At 40.3% G+C, this 19679-nt stretch overlaps 1 protein-coding gene across 1 annotated transcript in view; it reads right to left on the bottom strand.

Moving 5' to 3' along the window:
- Window positions 1–17446, bottom strand: part of GPRIN2 (G protein regulated inducer of neurite outgrowth 2) — a 29178-nt gene extending 11732 nt beyond the window's left edge. Inside the window, exons 1-2 of the mRNA XM_031956263.1 lie at window positions 17210–17446; window positions 12047–12083 (exon numbers count right to left, since the gene is read on the bottom strand). The gene's annotated coding sequence lies outside the window, so the exon portion shown is untranslated. The remainder of the gene's footprint in view (window positions 1–12046; window positions 12084–17209) is intronic.
- Window positions 17447–19679: the final 2233 nt, after the last annotated feature.

Raw genomic sequence — 19679 nt, 5'->3', positions numbered from 1 at the left:
AGAACTCTGGTCATGGTTCCAAGCAGAATAGAATGCTCATTGTCTCTCACAGACCAGAACACAGGCCAAGAGAGCAGCAACCACACCTCTCCTTAGATCACACTTCTTTAGAAGTATTGAAAACTTAAAAACCTCTAGAATTAGCCCTGAAAATAGCAACACAAAAAAACCCTGAAGCTTGGGACGGTACCCCCTCCACCCTGGAAGCATAACTCTAGCATAAAGTTAAAAGTCAAGAAATATAGGCTGGGGAAATGAGCAAACAACAGCAAAAAAGAACCTAACCATAGAAAACTACTACTGTTGACAGGGAAATTCAAAATACAAATTCAGAAAAATAAAAAAAAATAAAAAATAGCTATATTAAAAACCTCAAAGAAAACTGTGAACTGGTCTCAAACAAAAAGAATGAATTCCTGGAAGAGCTCAAAAAGGATTTTTAAAATTAAATAATAGAGGTAAAGTTTGGGAAAGAAATGTTATCTTGTATCATTATCCAGGAAAATCATGGGAAAAAAAGAGTCAAGAGTTTGATAAAGGAGACGCAAAACAAAATACTGAAAATAACAACTTCATAGGCCAAATGGTAAAAGAGGCACAAAAATCCACTGAAGAGAACACCTTAAAAAGTAGAATCTGCCAAATGGAAAAAAAGAGACACAAAAACTCACTGAAGAAAGTAACTCCTTGAAAAGTAGAACTGAGCAACTAGAAACTGATGATTACATGAGATATTAAGAAATCATAAAATGAAATCAAAATAATGGGGGGAAAGAGAAATGTGAAATATCTTTCATTGGAAAAACAACTGACTTGGAAAACAGATCAAAGAAGGATGATATAAGAATTATTGGACTAACTACTGAGTTATGAGATCATGAAAGAGGAAAAAGGACCAGCATGTGCAACAATGTTTGTAGCAGCCCTTTTTGTAGTACCAAGGAACTGGAAAGTACAAGGAACATGGAGTAGATGCCCATCAATTGGGGAATGGCTGAATAAGTTATAGTACATGAATGTAATGAAATATTATTGTTCTATAAGAAATAATAAGCAGAATGATTTCAGAAAAGCCTGGAAAGACTTACATGAACTGATACTGAGTGAAGTGACCAGAACCAAAATAAAACTATACATAGTAATAGCAAGATTATGCGATGATAGATTGTGACAGACTTAGCTCTTCTCAGCAAAACAGCGATACAAGATAATTCAACAGACTCGGGATAGAAAATGCCATTCACATCCAGAGAGAGAACTATGGAGACTGAATACAGATCGAAGCATATTATTTTCACCTTTTTTGTTGTTATTTATTTGCTTTTTCTCTGATTTTTTATTTCACAACATGATTAATATGAAAATATGTTTTAAAATGATTATGCATGTACAACCTATACCAGATTGCTTGTTGCCTTGGGGAGGAGGGAGATAAAGGAGAAAGGAAGCAAAAAAATTATAACTCAAAATCTTTAAAAAATGAATGTTAAAAAAAATCTTTACATATAATTTGAAAAACAAAATGATATTGAAATTTTAAAAAAAATTTAAAACAAAGTGTAAAAAAAGAAAAAACTATTGGACTACCTGGAAGCTATAATCAGAGAGAAAAAACAGAGACACAAAGAGACAGAGACAGACACATACACACACAGAGAGAAAAAAAATACAGAGAGAAAGAGAGCGAGAGAGAGCACTAGCCTATGATATTCAATTTCAAGAAATTATGAAGGAAAACTGATCTGATATTCTAGAACCAGAGGGTAAAATAGAAATTGAAAGAATTCACTGATCAACTTCTGAAAGAGATCCCCAAATGAAAACTCCCAGGAATTATATAGCCAAATTCCTGAGTTCCTAGGTCAAGGAAAAATTATTGCAAGCAATCAGAAAGAAATAATTCAAATATTTTGGAGCCACAAAAGCAAGATAACATAAGATTTAGTAATTTTTATTTTTTTTATTTTTATTTTTATTTAGTAATTTTATATTAAAGGATCAGAGGCCTTGGAAAAACAATATTCCAGAAGGCAAAGGAGCTAGGATTAACAACCAAGAATCAACTATCCAGCAAAATGAGTATAATCCTTTGGGGGAAGAGGGGAGAAGGATATTTATTCAAATAGAGGACTGATGGAAAGACCACAGCTGAACAAAAAGAAAAAAATTAATTTTAAATATAAGACTCAAGGGAAACATAAAAAAGGTAAACGAGTAAGAGAAACCATAAGAGATTCAATAAGGTTACACTGTTTCCATTCCTAGATGGAAAGATGATACTTGTAACATCTAAGAATTTTATCATTATTAGAGCAGTTAGAAGGAGTAGACTTAGAGGATATTTAGTTGCCTCCAGTAGGAAGGAAAGGAAATGTGATTGGGAAAATGTTGGGATGTAGCAGGACCGAAGCAGAAAAGTTAGAAGGAACAAATTAGGTTGGAAGGGGAAGGGCTCAGGAAAGAAGAGTTCAGTTTTATACTCGGGGTTCAAAGCTTAGCTGAAAGGGACCTCTTCAACCTCTTGAATTTAAGATGTGGAAGGATATCAAGGTAGAGATATTTATCAGAGAACTGAAAGATTAGGACTAGGGCTCTGGGGAGATATGGGGTATAAAATGGCATATTTTAAAGCTTTAAAATGCAAAAATCAATCCTTTGTAGTTAGTCTTTGATGTTTACTGTATTTTTTATTATCTTGTATGTCCAATTTTCTATTAAGTTTAGGTCTTTCTGCCACAAAATCCTGCAAGTCTGACCATTCATTGAACATTCCTTTTTTTTCTCTTTCCATTACTCTTGAGGGTGTCACTATCCTTCCCAGTCATCCAGGCTGGTACCCTTCAGTGTCAGCATTCACTTCTTATTCCTACATACCCCACATATCCATCCTATTATCAAATCTTATTTCTACCTTCCCAACATCTCTCTTTTATATCCCCTTCTCTCTACTCACACGGCCACCCCTCCGGTGCAGGCCCTCGTTATTCTTACATGGAATTCTAGAGTAGCCTTCTAACTCAATTCCCTGGCTCAAGTTTCTTAACACTTTAGTCCATTCTCCACTAAGTTGAAAAAATGATTTTCCTAAAGTATAAGACTAACATGTCACACACCCTCTCTATTCCCCAAGGTCAACTCAATAAATTCTAGTGCCTCCCCCCCATTATCTCCAGAATGATTTCTAAAATCTACTGGAATTTAAGGCCCTTTACATCTTTATTCCTTCCTACTTTTTCAGTCTTCTTATACCTTATTCCCCCACCATGAACTCTACAAATCACTTACACTGCAACTGCTATTCCTCAAAATATCCTAACTGAACTTGAACTGGATGACTTGCTTCTAGCTTCCCTAACTTGCTTTCAAACAGGTCAAATTCCCACTTTCTGTACAAAGTCTTTCCTAGACTCTTTCCCTCCCCACCCTACCTCCAGTACCTTACCTTTGAGATTACCTTCCATTTATACTGTATGTCTTATATGTATGTAGACTGTATCTCCTGTAGAATGAAAGCCCTTTGAGGGCAGAGACCATATCTTTACTTTGTATTCCAAGAGCTTTAATTTGGTTCCTGGCCTATAATAAGCACATAATAAATGCTTATTTACTATCCCATATTTTCTCAAAATAATGCTGAGTCAAGACCAATATTTTTATTCCTATTTTATAGATAGAGAAATTGAGATTCAGAGAGGTTAAATGGCTTAGACTAAATCACACAGCTATGAAGGGGGGTGTTGACCCAAATCTAGTTCTTCTAATACCAGACACTTTTCCCACTGTCATATGCATATTATATTAATGGCATTCAACCTTTGTCATCAAAATAAAGGAAATTCCCTCTCCCTCTAGACTTTACTGAAGATTTCATTGAAGAATTTTTAGCAGCTTAAAAATTCTGGATAGCTTTCAAAATCCACTCTGGAACAAAGTCAAGAATAAACTACAAACATATTCCAAACTTTAGGTCACCTGTTGAGGTCAAGTTGAGAGTTGAGTAATGGAGGCAAAAAACACTATACCCAATCATGGTCAACTTCCCTGACTTTATTTTGCATAGCATAAGTGCTTAAGAGGGCTTATTAAATGGACAGTGCAGTGGGGAAATAGATGAAGCTAGAAAGTGAAAGTAGCAATAGGCTACTCTCCAAGCAAATGGTCCAGCCTATATAGAATTATCAGAAAAACTGCCTAAAGCCAAGCCAGAAATCTGCTCCCAATATTCAGTCCACTCCAGCACAAATAAAGGTAAAAGTAGCAAGATGTGTTTAAGGGAGAATGACAATAATTAAGAACACACATGTAAGTAGTTTTAGAGAGCTGAAGCACTTTACATGGATGATCTCATTTGACTATGAGGCAGGCAATACAAATATTATAATTTCCATCCCATGAATGAGGAAATTAAGGCCCAGATCCAATTAGTCACAAAGAAATTAGATGACTTGTCTAACATCATACAGCTCTATTGGTCAAAAACAAAAACAAAAACAAAGACAAGAACCTAATAAAATTTAAATTCCTTTGGAGAAAGAAACGCTTTGGTTTTGTCTTTGAGTGCCCAGCACATAGCCCTATACAGAGTAGGGCACTTAATATTTGATTCCTTCTTAATTGATTTCCTAGTTCACTTCCCAAATAAGCTATTCCAAACCTTCTCAAGATTCCCACATCTTCCCTATACTCAGCAGAGAATATTCTCTTTCATTTTACTGAAAAAAAATTCTTTCAATTTAAGCTTCTTGTCTCATTCCCACCTTAAAACTCCTTGACATCATTTCTACTCTCTCCCCTTTCCCCACCAGCCTTTGACAAGGAAATATATGTACACTTGGTTCGATTTCTTCTCCAGCAGGTAGCATGCTCAGTAGTTCCTCAAATCTTCAACGTCTCCCTACAAACAGGACCTTCAAACAAGCCCAAGTCTCTCCCATCCTTTAAAAAAGTCTTCATGAGACTCTACAACTGAAACTGCTCTCTCCCATTGTCAATGATCTCTAAATTTCCACATCTAACTGCCTTTTCTCAGCTCTAATCCTTTTTGATCTATTGCAACATGTGATGCTGATAAGGACCCTCTCCATTAAATATCCTCCATATTCTGGGATTTTGTGCCACTCTTTTCTTTGTTCTCTTATCTGTCTGACTACTCTTTCTCAATCTCTTTTGCTGGTTCATCATTTATATTATTCTTTTTATTTTTAAATATATTTTCACATCATTCTTTTTAATTATAGATGTTCTCCAAGATTCTTTTTTCAGGCTCTATACATTCTTTCTTGATAACTTACATCAACTCCCATAATTTAACTATTATCTCTATGCAGATGATTCATAGACCTTTAATACACAATTCAACAGGTTGATTTCAGAAAAGTCTGGAAAGATGTATATGAACTGATGCTAAGTGAAGTGAGCTATGAATAGAACATTATATACAGTTAACACTTATCAAAGACCTTACATTCTAATAGAGGAGACAAGAAATACTCACATAAGAGAGGGCTGACTAGGTGATTATCAACTGTTCTGCATTTGGCTCTTTTCAATATAGACTTGTGATGGAAAGAGCTATCTGAATCCAGAGAAGGAACTATGGAGATTGAATGTGGATAAAAGCATAGTATTTTCACCTTTTTGTTTGTTTGTGCTTGTTATGTGTGTGTGTTTTCCCCCCTTTGATCTGATTTTTCTTGTGTAACATGATGAATATAGAAATATGTTTAGAAAAATTGCACATGTTTGGTTGTCTAAGAGAGAGGGTTTGAGGGGAGGGAGGGAGAAAAATTTGGAACACAAGGTTTTGCAAAGATTAATGTTACATGTGTCTTTGCATGTATTTATAAAAAAAAATTTTTTTAACTATTTAAAAAGAGACACAGCTCAAGCAATATTTTTCAAAAGCTTTCCTGATCCCTATAATTGCTATGGTCTTCCCTCCTAAACAACCTTGTATTCACTATTTACACATTTGTATTTATTCACTTTGCATTTATGCTCTTTCTCTATATGTGTTTGTGAACATATATATGTTTATCAAATGAGATTTTATTTGTAAAAAATTTAGCACAGTACTTGGCACATGACAGAATGCTATAAATGCTTCTTTCTTCCCTCCCCTATAAGTATTTCTTGTCCCCTTTATTAGAATGTAAGGTCTTTGGTAAGTGGTAAGAGTTTCAATCTTAATGCTTATGTTTCTAGCATATACCAGACCTGAACTTAATACTTGTAGACTGATTGATACTTGTTAAAGTGGATTCATACTGAGTCTCCAATAACCGAGTTCAAAGTTCTAGGAGTTATCCTGTCCCAAAGGACAAGTTGCCATGACTTTTTATCTGAAGATAATAGCTAAAAACTGGGATTAACACAAAGGTATCCAGCTAGCCCCACCTCTTGCCCTGTACCTAAGTTCTGAGTTGGAGTTTCTGACAACTGCATCAGTATGATTTTTAATTTATTCATAAACTTTACGGGGGAAGAAGGTTGACAGAGCTGCTTTCTTAATTGTATTTAAATCTATTACCATAATGAAAACCTGAAAAAAATCAGTGTCAAGAATTTTGCCCAAAAAATTACACTATAAATGTCCCCTTTGCTTCAGTAAAAAAGGAAATTCATGCTTAGAAAGTATATGTGATAAGTCTGCATAAGCAAATAACAAGAGGATTGAAGATAGAGAATCTGCTCTAAATTTGACTTTGCTACTAACTTGCTGTGTGACCCTGAACAAATCACTTAACCTTACCTTCTTCCCTTATGAACTGAGGGGGTTGGACCTAGAGATCATCTAATCATCTTAAGGGTGAATCTCCTTGAACAAAGTTATTAACAAGCTGGTATGATGGTCAAAATCGAATATGATACATTTTAAAATGTATTCATCTAGAGTACTGGCTCTGAGTCAGGAGGACCTGAGCTCAAACCTCAGACACTTAATACTTCCTAGCTATGTGACCCTGGGCAAGTCACTTAATCCCAATTGCCTGGGGGGGAAGGGGGGGGAGAAATCTGTATTCATCTAAAGTCTTATATTTGAGTTTACAAATATAAAATACCCAAATACAAAATAAACAAGACTTGGCTAGATAGCGGTTCAGTCAGTCATTCAGCCAATAAACATTTACTAAATGATCATTATTTGCTAGGCTTTGTTCTAAGCACCAAGAGTTCAAAGAAAGGGGAAAAAAACATAGTGCTTCTCCTAAAAATCTCATATTCTAATGGTCTAATGAGGATGATGAGGGGGAGACAAACTGGAAAATAGAGAAGGGAGAGAGAGAGTATATACATACATACATATATATATAAAACTAGAAGGAACTAGTAACCTGGGGACTAGGAAAGACCTTCTGCAGAAGGTGGGATTTGAGTTAAATCTTGAAGAAAGCTAAAGAAGCTGAAAGGGCACATACTAGGGATTTTAGAGTGTGTGTGAAGGGGGAATGTCCATTTCTTCTGCCTCACAGAATGCTCTAGTTTCTTTCAAGGCTCAGCTTATCTGTCATCTTCTGCCTTTCTCAATCCCAAATTTGTTTTGCTTGGCTATAAATGTTTTAACAATTGCTTTGTTTTTCTTGCTTTCTCAATGGTGAGAATGGGAAGAAGTGGAAAGGAAAGACTTGAATATAAAATACAATTGAATTAAAAAAACTGAAGCTAGGAGGAGCAGTCAGGTGGTGCAGTGGATAAAGCACCAACCCTGAAGTCAGGAGGACTTGAGTTCAAATTTGGTCTCAGACACTTAAAGACTTCCTGTCTGTGTGACTCTGGGCAAGTCACTTAACCAAAATGGCCTCAGGGAAAAAAAAAAAAAAAGAAAGAAAGAAAGAAAGAAAAAGAACAAAAAGAAATGGGAATAAGTTTATTCCCCTTGGGCCTTGAGGGTAAAACAGGAGATATGCCGAGAACTGGAATGTGCTGCTCTTGATGCCCATATGATCAAGCTGGAAGGAACCTCAAAGTCCATCTAGTCTAATTCCCTCATGAGCAAAGAGAAGCCATGTTCACTCAAGCAATGAGCATTTGAAGCAAGACTTGAACTCACTGACTACAGAGCCAAGGTTCTTTCCCCTATACCAAATATTTAGCTGACAGTGAAGAGGAGATTTATGTTAAGGGCCACTTTATTCAGGAGGCCTTTCCGGGCTCCTTTCACTGTTGCTCCCTTCCCTCTGAGATTACCTTCTATCTGCTTTCTGTATCTTGTATGGACACATCTATTTATATGTTTCCCTCAGTGGACTTTCTCCTTGAGTGAAGAGATTTTGCTTTTGCCTTTCCTGATATTCTCAGCTCTTTGCTTACTCCCTGACTAGGTATATAAGCGCTCAATAAATACTTGTGACCCTGGATGACCTCTGACCAGGAAACTGATTTTTTTTAAATTCTATTTTATTTTGTTTTTAATTCTGAATTCCCTACCTCCCTCACTTCCTGCTCCCCCAACCACTGAGAAAACAAAACAAAACTGGTTACAAATATGTAGAGTCAAACAAAACAAATAACTATTAGCCTGTGTGTGTGTGTGTGTGTGTACTGGATCTCTGAGTCCATCAGCTCTCTATTTGGAGGTGGATAGCACATGAGTCCTCTGGAATTATGGTTGGTTGATATTTTGATAAAATTAGGAACCTATGATTTTATGGATAATTTCCTGTTAAAAGGTAAATAAACTGGACAATAGACATTCCCTGTTCTTCCAAAAATGTAAAGACAGAGCCTTCTTCAGTACATAAGCTGCTAGTATCTGTTTCCTAGGGAATTTGTAAAAGGCCTATCTCCTTGGGGAATTTAAATGGATCAAGCTTAGTGAGTCCCTTGGGCCCTGACATTTCTCCCAGTTCCAAGTATTAAGTATTGTACAGATCATCCAAGGGATTTATAAAACTAAAGGGGGTTAGGGAGATTATCTCAATTAATATATTGTCACCATTCGGCCCAATTATCCTCAGAGAAGACATGATCCCTTGATCCTTAAGCAGGTTTAAAAAAAAAAAAAAAAGTAAGATGGGTAGTATTACTATCTTGCTTTATTTAACTTTTTGTTAGTTAACCTTTTATATTGTTGTGCCTTCCCTCCCAGAAGGATAAGCTCCTTAAGAGAATAAGGACTTTGCTTTGTACACTCAAGCAGTAACTATGATAGGGCCTTGAACACTGACAGATTTTACAGAAATATGCTGTGGACCAAGTTCAGGAAAAATGAATATGACTATCTATTGGCTTGCCCCAGTCCCTCCTGGGCCACTCATATGTCCAGTAAGAAAACCCAAAGCAATGAATCTTTGCTTCCTTTGGCGAAAAAGTCACTCAGATTTATTGTCTCATTCTAGGATACTTTCCTAGCCCATATGACAGACATCATAAGGGCTCAATAAATAACTGTTGATTGATTACACCAAGTACAGTACTTTGCATAGATAGTTGGCGTGAGGCAAATGTTTATTCAATTGAACTGGACAACATGGAGAGGAAAGGCTGCCCCATTCCACAAATATTTTTTCCTATAGTCCGTTGGGAAGGAAATGTTTGGGGGAAAAACCAAACAATCTTAATAAACTATAAGAGGGACTAGGGCCATATCAGCTCTTTCTACTATTTCCCAAATTAAAATCTCTAGATTCAGCATTTCAGAGTTCTGAGTTAAGATTCTGGAGTGAGTGAAGGTTATTCTATAAGTGTTCCTTTGTCTCTGCTGTGACCCTGTCTTACACTTTCTAAAATAATTTTATAACATTGTTTTTATATATATACATATATATAGTTTACATATATATACACATGTGTGTATGTATATATTGTTATAATAATAACAAGGCCTTTTCATAATTTAACTCATTTTAGTCTCCCAACAGGCCTGTGAGGTAGGTGTTCTTTTTAACTCTATCCCATTTTACAAAAAAAAAAAAAAAGGGGGGGGGGGAAGGGGGCACTGAGAAGTTAAATGACTTGTCCAGGATCTAATAAGTACCTGATACAGAATTCCAACTCTGATCTCCTTGATGCCAAGTTCTGAGCTCTAATCACTGCACACCTACACAATCTAGTTTCAGTGTAATTCTGGGCCAAGCTTCTCTGGTTCCCTTTCCCATTCATCTGAGCCAGCTCTTTTTGGCAACATGCTTCTCAATGGGTCAAGTCTTCCATTTTTACTTTGGCAATTAATTACATTTAACATTTCCTAGGAACAAATAAATTATTTTTCCTTATAGGGCTGGTATCAAGGTACAAAAACTCATACAACAGATTTCTCTTTTTCCTCTACTGCCCCTCCCCCAAGTTACCTAACCACCCCTCTGATGATTTCTGCTGTGAATGCAGGGCAGATTAACCCCTCAATTTTAGCTATTAATCAGGGCCCTCTAGCTACCAGAGAGCAAGAGGATTAAGCTTAGGTCACAGGTAGGAAAAGATAAGCAATCACAAGTCTAATCTAAAAGTTAAAAGCTCCTTAAAACAAAGATATAGATCACTGGAAGGTAGCCATCCACACAGTGGAAATAGGAATGAGGAAGGGAGGGAAGAAAAGGTTGTCAGAATTTACTAAACTAGAGCAAGAATTGTTTCTTCCCAGCTGTTGAAGGCTGAGTCTCTGTGCTATCCATTTGTTCTTCCTGCTCTCACAGTGTAACCTCTTTCACATTTCTGAGTCAAAAATTCAGAGCATGAATACCAGCTGAACTATTTGTGTAACCTTAGACAACCCCTCAGCCTCAATTCCCTCATCTGCAAAATGAAGGGGATGGCCTTGATGGTCTCTGAAGGTCTCTGCCAGCTCTGAATCCTACAGTCTCATTATTAAGACTGAAATCTTACATCAGAAAAAAATCAAACCAAGCAAACCTGTTCAGCTTATTTAAGAAACATGTTTACATTTTTATTTCCAAAGTCAAATGAATATTCTTCTGGTTTGATTCTGAAAATACGTTTACATTTTCACAAGGAGTTCCTCTATTTACATGGAGAGGAGCTAGATTCAACAAATATTTTTATGTATTAATCAACATCGATAGTCTGGTCAATAAGCATTTGTTAAGGACTTTAATATGCCTTGTTAAACTACTGTTTAACAATGAGAATACAAAGAAAGGCAAAAGTTATTCCCAGTTCTGGAGCACACAACTAGCAAACAACTATATACAAATGAGATAATGGGGATAAATCAGAACTAATCAATAGAGGAAAGGCATTTGCATGAAAGGAATCAGGAAAAGGCTTCTAGAAGAAAGCCCATTTGTGATTGCTTATCTTTTCCTATCTGTGACCTAAGCTTAATCCTCTTGCTCTCTGATAGCTAGAGGGCCCTGATTAATAGCTAAAATAGAGGGGTTAATCTGCCCTGCATTCACAGCAGAAAGAAGTGTGCCAAAGTTCCCTTTTAATGGGGTGACCAATTCCTCCAATTGTCCTATTTCATAATTCTGCCTTAGGTTATGACCGTCCCCTCTTAATGGTTAAGATTTTATAGACATTCCTTAATGTCATTAGAATTATCAGTAACCTCCCTATCCTAGGTTATCCCCACTTCGGTCCCTCCATTATGTCATCATTCTTGTTATTCCATAAAAGGCTTGCTGTCCCACTCGTCTAGCCCTGGGATCAACATGGATGCATTGGTCCCAGTATTTCTCTCCATTTAATAAATTATTGAATTGGTCTCTAATCTCTGTCTTGCTCAGTTTCTTCGGCATTACAATTTTAGCTGGAATTTAAAGAAAGCCAGGAGTGGAGATGAGAAAAAGAATTTCAAGCATTAGGAAGTAGCCAGGGAAAATAAAACAGAAGACACTTAAACAATTAGCCTTGAAAATAGAAACATAAATAGAAGTACCATTTATGAATTTACTTGGTAGTCCCCTAACCAGTATATGCTGGTCATCATAAGGACAAATCAATATGGAAGCTTCAACATGTGAAATTGTATAAAAGGTGGGTGGACTTAGGGTTAGGATCAAATATGGATTCCAATACTGTGTCATAAGAAAGTCACTTAAGTCTCAATCATTTATAAAATGGGGATAATAATACATTGACTACTTACCTTACAAATTTGTCATGAGGAAAAGTGTCACGTTGACCTTAAAAAAAGGCATATAAATATGAATTATTACCATTATCCTGGAAATGTCCTGCCCATCAAGATTCAGCTAGAATAATAAGCCTGTATCAAATGCAGTGAAAGCTATCTAACAGTAATAACGTCATTCCATAATGCACAATTAATCTCTACTTGGCATTTTCCCATTTTAACAATTGTGTGTGTATGTGTGTATATGGCAAGCCAAAGAGTTTATATGCATGTGTATACACACACACACATATATATATTCAACACATATTCAAACACATATACTCACATATTATATCTATACACCCCTATAAATGTACATAAAAATATACATGTAGATAGATATATGTGAATCATAAGTATATATGTATTATGCATGTATAATAGAGATGTTACATATGTATATATACATACACACATTTATATACACATGTATATATTTACATGTGTATATATTCTTAAAAGAATGGAATAAATTAATTCACATTTTCATGACTGTTTCTCCTTGGATTCAGCTCCAGGGGCCTAACTGGCAGGGAAATTATTTACTTCAAGTCCACAAGGCAATCTGTTTGATGAATGAAAAAAGGCTCAAGGCATATTTATTTTTCAGGGGAAGCTAGATCCTATCTATCTTGTTAGTAGAGTTGCAAAAGAAAGAACAGACTGCCCCACTGGTGCTACAATTTCCTAGACCATTCTCATTCCATTTCCATCATGTGTCACCCAGCCATAAAAGTGACAAGCAAATAAGGTCTCAGCCAAGGGACAGGGCTGTCAGTTCTTTTTTTCTTTCTTCTTTTTTTTTTTTCAAATGCTCCCTCACCCTTCCCCAAAATAACTCAGGCAGAGCTCTATTTATATCACCCAAGTGTAAAATGAAAGCTGGCCCATTTGAGATGAAAGCCTGCAAACCCCTCAGTCCATGTTCTACACCCTAGCATTCCAGGACTCCCCAAATGAAAAGAAAGATGAAATGCTGGAAGAATTCCAAGGCTTTTAACAGCCCACTTAATGAAAACCCCTATTAGAATGCACGGCAAGGACCCACCATTAAGGAGTAGTAATTTGCTGAATGTGCCAAAAAAGAAGTGGGGGGCAAGGAAGGGAGGGAGAATAATTGATCACAGCCCCTGACCACAGCACTTACATTTCAGAAATATATTTCCCAAGCTCCTCAGGGAAATTAAGACCACTCTTATTCCCTAGATAAGGGGATCTAAGCCTGAGATGCGGCTTCTGTCAATGAAGACATCCTGTTTTCTTTTGCTTAATCCTTTGCTTTTTGGCAAATCCCAAAATCCTTTGGGATTTTTGGCCACCCAGAACTAGAGAGACAAGAGTGGAACCACCCAGCACAATTTTTAGAATGAGAAGGTCCCAGGTTCAAGTTCTGATGCTGACATTTCTTAGCTATATGTTCTTAGAGAAGTCACTTCATTTCTCTGACACTAAGTTCTCTCACCCTTAAAGGGGGGATTACATCACCAGGTTGTTATGAAGCAGGAAAACCCCCAAGAACTATGTAAAAGGGGGCAATGACCAAATAAGGTGACTAGGGTCAGCCTCATCTGCTCTAAAGCAGTCAAACAGCAAGAATCCATGAGGTTCCTTGGGTACAGGCTTCCTTGACTAACATTGTCTTCAGAGTAGTTGTGAACTAAGCTTGTTCTGATTGGCTCCAGAAAGCAGAAGTGTAAAACAGCACCTGGCACACAGTAGGCTATATAAATATTAGCTACACTGGCTATTATTATTATTAACTGGGAGCAATGTGTGGAAAGATCTCCCTCTTTTTCTCAGAGCCTGGTTGCAAATCCCACCCCTGCCCCTGACCATTTCTGGAGACAGCAGTTAACCTCTCCAGACCTCATTTCCTCATCTACAGAATGAGGGAGGAGGACTTGATGGCCTCTTTCTGCTCCAGAGTGATGATGATCCCATGATTTTACAGGGAAATATTTTTGCCAGATAGGAGGGGGGACAAAATTCTCCCTAATAATTAGAGCTGTTCTGAAAATAAAACTGGTTGCCTCAAGAGGCAGTAGGGTCTACTTTATTGAAACTCTTCAGGCCATATTAATAGCTAACACTTTAATAAACAGTGTTCAGTTCCTCAACAAGGACTGTTTTTTCATTCAATCTTCATATGTCCAAAGTCTTGTACAAAGTAGGTGCTTAATAAATGTTTGCCAGACTGGACTGGATTAGAGTGAATTAGTTTGTCAGCTCAATTTCCCCTAAGAAGCAGGGGAGAGGGTGGCACCCATGGGGAGCCATGGGAACTGGGAGAAGTGAAAGGAGGCGGGGTTAGGCGAGGGTGCCGAAGATAGATCGAGTTCACAATTTTCCCAAGGCCTGCACTCTCGGGCTTTCCTGCCCTGCCTTCTGACCCTGCTGTACAAACTGTGCCTTTCTGTAAAAATCAAAACAAACAAAAACAAATATTAAATCCCAGTCCTTTGGTGCGACAGGGGGAAAAAAATCCCTGTACTGCTCACCCAGGTGGGGAAGAATGAAATCTCTGCTGAGTAGCAGCCATATGCACGCCAGCCAGGCAACACCTGATCTCATTACCCAGCGGAACCTCGACCCACCCAGTCATTTTAGATATCTAATTGTATCCACTTACCTTACTTTAGATAGGGTCAAAGGCCTAATGGCCAGACTTCTTTCCCCTAAACTGTCACAAATCTAGTCTTTTAAAAATTACATTTTAATTTTTATCTTAGGGGAGTAAAATCCTATTTATATACTGATGTGATACTAATACCTTTCTGCCAATACATTGTGAAGCTGGCAAAGTTCTTTCCCAATCCTTTTCAGGCTGTGACATGTGTGCATCAGGATATGCTAAAAGGTGTGTGTGTGTGTGTGTCCATCCCAGCAAGTATATCTGTTAACAAAACCAAGAGATCCTGGAGTTTGGGGCTTGGGGGGCTTTTTTTCTTTTTCTTTTTCTTTTTTTTGCTGTTCTGTCAGCCTTGTCCCTTGTAGAATTTTCCATGGAAAATGCCATTGAATGGTAGGACAGAAGGCCTCTCATAGGTAGCTAATACCTAAATCCTAAGTCTATTCTTCCCTAATTCTTGTTTCCTGTGTAGTGGAAATGATCGAAAATCAGGGCTGGATCTGAATTCTGGTTTTCCCATTTAAGTGAAGTTGGGCAAGTCAATGTCCTTCTCTAGGCTCTGGTTTCCTCATCTGAAAAACGAGAAAATTGAATCTGATGATTTTAAGGATCTTTCTGGATCTAAATCTCATAGTCCTTTATGGCTACAGGACTAGAACTCAGGTCTTCCTGTTCCAAGTGCAGTGTTCTTTCTAAAAAATGGCCTCACCTCCTGGCCAGGAGCTCCTGGCTTTGTTCACTCATCTAGCTATCACATTTGGAATTTAAATCTTCAATCAAGGTTTTGAGCAGAAGTTTCAAAGACCCAAAGGAATGAATTTGTAATGGTGGATGGCCATTGAGGCATTAGTGGGAAGAAAATTAGGGTCAGGTACTTTCTGGCCTCCACAAATTACTTCAAGTAGCAGCTACTTATTGTGCCTGCAGCCTGACTCCCTTCCATAGCCCAACTATATACATAATACACACAACCTCGAATCTCCTCTAGACCATAACAATCATCTTTACCCTCTACCCAGCAGGTACCAATCTGCAAAGGGAAAGATAAGATGTAGGAAATCAATGCATCAAGGGCACCTTCATGATGCCCTCAAGTGTAATTCATGAAACCAAGAATGAGATCCATGACCTCATTTTAGATGGGTCCAGACTTTGGATACTTACTGCAAAAACAAAAGAAAAATGAAATCTGAAGTTTTGTGGGAAATCTTACACAAAAGGGCTGTTTTCATATATCTTCCTTCCAGTCACAGATGATAAGATGAAAAGTAGTCTTGCACAAATACAAGACAGAAGAACAAAATGAAATGCACACTCAAATTTACAACCAAACACCCTGAAATGGCACTTTTCTCTGACTTCTATAACATGAAGACAAGTGGCCATCTCCTTGGACTCTGAAAGGAAAGGCATCTGGGGATGGGGGGACTGCCATAAATCACAGCTCACAAAGAGAGCCTGAAGACTCCTGGAACTTGCCTGTTCTCTCCTGTCACTGTAACAGCTGTCCCCTGCATTTCCCCGTGTCTCTCCCCCTCACCCCTCCTCCCCCAAGAACCCTCAGCGCCAGCAGAGCCCTGAGGGCCCAGCAGAGAAGTCCTGGGACCAGGCAGCAGCTGCTTTTCTTTATGGGGGATTATTATGCTCTGTTGCCACTTCCATACGGATGGTTGGAGAGGATTTGGGAGAAGAAAGGAAAGAGGAAAGAAAGAGAAGGGAAGGATTTCCAACAATGCTATATCAAGGCAACTCCCTGCCCATCTGCAGGAGGTCACGCGGGCACGTGTGCACCCAAATCTACAGGAATCAGGACACACTTTTACACACAATGTGCAAATGTATGTAAATAGAATGGACACAACCCCACACGCACGTGCGAGCACACACACACAGGCACCCGCACATCTACACTCCAGGCACAGCGCGGGTCTCTAGAGACTTGCTTCTTTCAAGGCCTCGAGAAACGCTGCTCCGGGCAAGGGGGTCACCCCGGGATGTTACTCGGGCACACGCTCTCCTTCCAGCCCAGGCTGAGCACACACAGCCCATCCCTCCTTTCCTAACCGCAGGAAGAAGGGCGGAGGGTAAAAGGATGGAACGAGAAGAGCGAACCCAGAAGTTCTCCGACCATCCACTCTTCCGCATCCCTAAACCCGATCCTGGGGGGGGGGGGGGGGGGGGGGGGGGGGGGGCGGCGGGGGGGGGGGGGGGGGGGGGAGGGGGGCCCCCCCGCCTCTCCTCTCCCTCCCCACCCCCCCCCCCCCCCCCCCCCCCCAATCTCTTGCCCCACCCGGGTCAGGAGCCAGTATCAGAACCAGCCTCAGCATCCCTCCCTACCCAATTCGGGGTCGGGGGGCGGGAAGGCGGAGATATGGAGAGGGAGCCGGGGACTGGGGATGCATGACCCTCAGGTGTCCCTCCTCAGTCCCGAAGTCCCCCGATCTCAACGGGCTGGGCGAGCTAAGGCCGTCCCTTTTCTCCCCTCCCCTCCTCTAGCCTCTTACCTAGCAGTCGGAGGGGAGGCGCAGACGGCGACTCTTCCACAGGTGCCCGGGAGGCTGCAGCCCAAGCAAGATGGAGCCGGGGGCAAGGGGATGGAGAGAATGTGGGGGTGGAGGAAGAGAGAGGCTGAAGCTAATCCTGGAGACCCAGACAGGGCCGCCCGCCGCCGCCGCGCCGCCACCGCAACTCAGCCCTCCTGGGACTGAGCTGGGAGGTGGGGCCGGGCCGGGCCGGGCTGGCGGCAGCGAAGGGAGGAGGGGAAGGGGAGGAGGTGAAAGAGAGGAGGGGGAAAAGGAGCGGAGGGGGCGGGGATTGGGGCCCGGGGACGCCCACTGCTGTCTCACCTGGGACCCCGCCCCCTGCCCGCTCTTCTAGTCCGGGGCCCCCAGTCCTGCCCTGCCGCCTGCCCGCCGCTGCCCCCTGCCCCCTTCGTCCCTTCTCCAGCAGCCCCGCCCCGCCTCTTTCCCTCCTTACTCTGGCCTCGCTGTTCCCTGTCCATCACTGTCCCCTTCCCCTCCCCTCTTCCCTCCCGGCCCCCCTCCCCCTCCCGGCAGCCAGCTAGTGCCGGAGCCCCCTGCTCCCGAGGGGTCAGTGCGGACTGGACTCAGCACAGACCCCCCACCCTGACTCTTGGTGCTTTCTCCAAAAGACCTGAAACCGTGCTCGGTCCTCGTCCTCGTCCTCCCTGCTGGTCCCCCATCACTCAGTCCGGGGCCTTCCCGGGCGCTGGGACTCCAGCATCCCCTAAGGAGTTACACCGGCTGATAAACCCGGAAAGCTGCACTCCGCGATCGCCCGGGAAGCAGGGCGGGGTCTGTCACTCCCCAGGCTGTTTGCGGGGAACCTGCGGCTGCTGGAACTGCCCCCCCGCTGGGGCCTTCCAGGTCTCGGCGCGAGGAAACCCGGCAGTCTCTGAGCTGCCGGGGCTTCTCCTTTGCGAGAAGCATAAAGGCGATCATCAATTAATCAAGCAATGTTTACCCAGTGGTGCCCTGCCATCCACCCAGTATACGTAAGGGTGTGTGCTGCCCAGGCAAAACGCTCCAGGCAGGAAACCTGGCTCCCTTACGGAAAAAGCCAAAGCAAGGCCTTGAATCCTATGCGTAAGCCCCTCTTTATTTAAAAAAAAAAAAAAGTGGGAAAGTGGTAAAAGATAAAATATGTTCTGGTGGAAGGGAGGGAGTACCCACCCTGATGGGGCCGGCAAAGACATATGGAAGTATATTTATTGAGCATCTGCTGTGTTCAGCCTTGTCTGTGCTAAAAGCTGGAGGAGGAGGGGGGATGGGGCTAGTGTTTTGTTGGGGATGAGAAGATAATGATGCATAAACCTACAAGTATTTGCTAATTGCTTATTACATGCCAGGCACTGTGATGATAAAACTACAAACTAAAAGAAACACAGTTCCCCAATTAAAGGCTCTTCCATTTTGACGAGTAAGAACAACACATAAAAAAAAAGAAAATTTAAAAGAGGGTGGGGAAGAAGGTACAACAAAGTGCAGAGAATAAAGGATGACTGGTCTAGACCCTTCCTTAAATAGAGGAACTCACAAGTAGGAACTCATGAGTGGGAAAAAGAGACCCGAAGGAGCAGAAGAAGGTAGCTGAAGCATGGTGTCAACCTAAGACAAGCTTCTGCCCTCAAGGAGCTGACATTCTAAGGGAAAGGGGGAGAAAAAACTGGCACAAATATAAAAGCACTTGGCAAACTTCAGGTGAATTTGGGTGAAACAAGGGCATAAGAAAAGGGGAAGACGTTTTCATGTGAGCTGGCAGATTGGGAAAGGTTTAAGTGAGAATGTAAAACATGAGTTGAGACTGGAATTAAAGAATAGCTGGTATTTATAAAACTTTATCCTTATAGTTACCATGTAGATGGTGCAAGATGTTATGTTATTTTTAAAATTTGGTTCTGACCTGTGATTTAACTGGTATAAGGAACTCCCAGTGAGGAAACTCCCTTTACCAATGTTCATGTGAAACCATTTTGCAGTTTATAGTGTTGTCTCTGGGCACTGTTGTAGATGTGTCACGGAGAAGTCACTAGAACTAGTTATCTGATAGAGGCTGCCAGGCTTTTCATCTCCATTTTACAGATGGGGAAATTGAGGGTCAGAGAGAATAAATGGTTTTCCACAGTCCTACTTGATTTAAATTCAGATCTTTTGGATTTAAATCTAGTGCTCTTTCCACTACTGCATCAAACTGCATCAAAAGCTATAATTCCCATCACCAAGAAGTTATAATCAATCCGATCAGTCAGGGATATAAATATTTAACAACTGGTTGGTGGGAGAGGGAGGGAAATATGCCTATGTTATACACTTTAAATTTAACCTGCACTGTTAGCATTTTCTCTATCACTTTATTAAGTCTGGCCAATCAACAAAACAAATCCTGATATGTGGCATTTGTCAATTTATAAGGTATGAATGTTCATACTGAAAATTTAACAATCAGCCTCTCTCC

Source organism: Sarcophilus harrisii, chromosome 2 (genome assembly GCF_902635505.1).
Source record: "Sarcophilus harrisii chromosome 2, mSarHar1.11, whole genome shotgun sequence".
In the NCBI taxonomy this organism is placed as follows: Eukaryota; Metazoa; Chordata; class Mammalia; order Dasyuromorphia; family Dasyuridae; genus Sarcophilus; species Sarcophilus harrisii.
Note: the sequence above shows the minus strand (reverse complement) of the source record. Positions and strands in the feature narration are given on the sequence as shown.